Genomic DNA, 2651 nt, shown 5'->3' with positions numbered 1-2651 from the left:
TTCACACACAACCTTAACCATCAGAAGGTGTCTATCCTTACTCCACATAATTTAGGAAAAGATACCATTCTCAGTTCAGGGGTAAATTCTGATTGGTCTAAGCCAATCATGGAAGTGTGGATTTTCCACGGAGTCTGGGAAACTAGATGACGACTTTGAGCCTTAAAATTTATTGTGTTTGCAAGAATGTTTTAACGTCTCAGTGTAGAACTTCAGTGAGTATAAATTTAACAATAACAACAAAAGTCAAAATGACAGGCTTGGGCTCAAAGGTTCCACAGAATCTTTTTCTTTTTTTTTCATTTGCAACTCATACTTAGTCATACAAAAGAGACACAGAAACTAGCGATAAAAATGGCTGTGAAGAGTGTTTCATTCTACAAATAAAAACTAAAAATGGACAGGCAAATTTCCCTCTACTTCCTGAAATCCAAAGGTCATCATTCCACAGATCGAGACTTATAACTCAAGACAGCATGCTGCTGGCATACTTACTCTTTTCCTAATACTAAGTCATTATAACTTAATATGGAATTCTGTTTGCTTAGTATAAGGGCTTTAAAAATTGAGGTACCTGGTATATCTGAAGAGGCTGGTTCAGGGCCCGGCGGACTCCATTTTATCATTTCTGCTTTTACACTCGCAAAGGTCAAACCCTTGGACAGACTTTAGTAACAACAACGGAATCACTTTTCTCTGTGGTTAAACTAAAGATATGGAAAGAATGTCCCCAAGGGAGGGTCTTAACACAAGACGTTTATAAGGAACCCCACCAGGAACTCTCCGGAAATGTTTTCAGATAATTACCTTGTGACCACCCTGTAAAACGCCTCCTTAGTCATATTTTAAACTAGCCAATCCAAAGAGCCCACATTCGTGTTTCCAACCAATCACCGTAAACAGCCCCCGCCCCCGCTTCAAGTAGTACCGCCTCCGGCCTCCCTGATGTTGCAACTTCCAATCAGAATACTGTAACCTGAGCTCCCAACTTAGCCCTGTAATTGTACCTGCACGACTGTCACTGTCCAGAGCACCGGTTTTCATTTTGTGAGATCTAACGTGTCCCCGGATCGAGCTGTCTTTACTTTCCATAAATCTGAGTTTTATTTTTAAATAGAGTCCGTGTCCTTTACAGTAGCTTAGATAGAAAAAAAGAACAAGAAACCAACATTGAATAATCGGTGATACCGTAATCACACATGTCAACAAAGGAAAGGAGAAATGACTCAGCAGGGCGACAAACCCAACCCAACCCACTGCCGCAGAGTCAATTCTGACTCATAGGGACCCGACTGGACAGAGTAGAACTGCCCCATTGGGCTTCTAAGGAATGCCTGATGGATTCGAACTGCCGACCTTTTGGTTAGCAACTGAACTCTTAACCACTGAGCCACCATGGCTCCTAGTAGGGCACAGGGAGGCCAAATGAGGCCTTACAGAAGGAAATACTACAGGGAAGCAAACCAGGACACCCTGTAGAACTCCAGAATGACCCAAATATTGGATGCAGAAACAGCAACAGAAGACGCAGAGGGGCAGGGCCCAGTAGGAGTCTGCCTGAACTTCTCTACAAGGATCCAGCAGGCCCCCACCTCCCTGCCCCACATACCTACCAACACGCTGTACCTTTAGACAACTACACTCCACCTGGGAGAACAGTGGTCATCGAGTCATTCCAAATCACAACAACCCCATGTGTGTCAAAGTAGAATTATGCTTCCTAAGGTTTCTATGGTTGATTTTTCAGAAGGAGATTACCAGGCCTTTCTTCTGAGGTGCTCCTGGGTACATTTGAGCCTCCAACCTTTTGGTTAGCAGCCAAGTGCAGTATCTGTTTGCACCACCTAGGGACTCCCTCACCCAGGAGAAAGCTGTATAATATCAGAAGAAATTGATTAAAGCTCCACATTTAAAGATGCTAGACACAGAGGCTCATACAGGGTCGATATGAGTCGTAATTCGACTCAACAGCAATGGGTTTGGGTTTTTTTAGACTCAGGAGGCTGAGGGGGAGGTATGGGGTGAAAACATGGACATTCTATTGCTCCACAATAAGCATCCACCAGGTTTACGATCCCAGGCAACAGACTAGATCCTTTTCTGCAGAAACTGAACTGCGTCCAGAGAAAGACCCATAGACACTGACATTTACGGTTCTGAAACAAACAGCCAGCTGGCTACTCGTTCACATTATCACGTAGCACACTGGCAATCCCTGTCCCCAGCACAAAGTTCCCTTAGCTTTTGAGAGGCTCAGCTTAAAAAAGGAAGCCAAGCATTGGCCAAATATTTGAAGACTGCCTCTAATATTAGGGAAAAACAAACTCAGAGGAAATTGAGGCAATGCAGCCAAGAAAAAAAATTAGAAAATCTATCATTAATATCCTGAAAGAAAATACATCCGTGCAAAGTCAATCTTATTTTTTTAAAAAGCAAAATGCTTAGACATTAATATGAAAGTCGAAATTAAAAACTTCAGAAAATATAGTGGAGAAAATATCCCAGGAATTTAAGTAAAAAGACAAAAAAAAAGTGAGAAAGGAAAAGGACTTTTTGAAATTAGGGGATCATCCAGCAGATTCCGCATGCAACTCACAGTGCTACCAGCAAGAGGGAAAAGAAAACATAATGGTAAGAAGGAAAGAAAGAAT

General features: G+C 42.3%; 1 protein-coding gene across 1 annotated transcript in view; it reads right to left on the bottom strand.

Annotated features, from left to right (window-relative positions):
* The window catches only part of MTUS1 (microtubule associated scaffold protein 1), a 121962-nt gene extending 120823 nt beyond the window's left edge, over positions 1 to 1139 (bottom strand). Inside the window, exon 1 of the mRNA XM_023737224.1 lies at positions 1008 to 1139. The gene's annotated coding sequence lies outside the window, so the exon portion shown is untranslated. The remainder of the gene's footprint in view (positions 1 to 1007) is intronic.
* Between the last annotated feature and the right edge of the window lie 1512 nt (positions 1140 to 2651).

Source organism: Trichechus manatus, unplaced genomic scaffold, assembly GCF_000243295.1.
Source record: "Trichechus manatus latirostris isolate Lorelei unplaced genomic scaffold, TriManLat1.0 scaffold00099, whole genome shotgun sequence".
NCBI lineage: Eukaryota > Metazoa > Chordata > Mammalia > Sirenia > Trichechidae > Trichechus > Trichechus manatus.
This window is presented reverse-complemented; position numbering and strand designations above follow the sequence as displayed.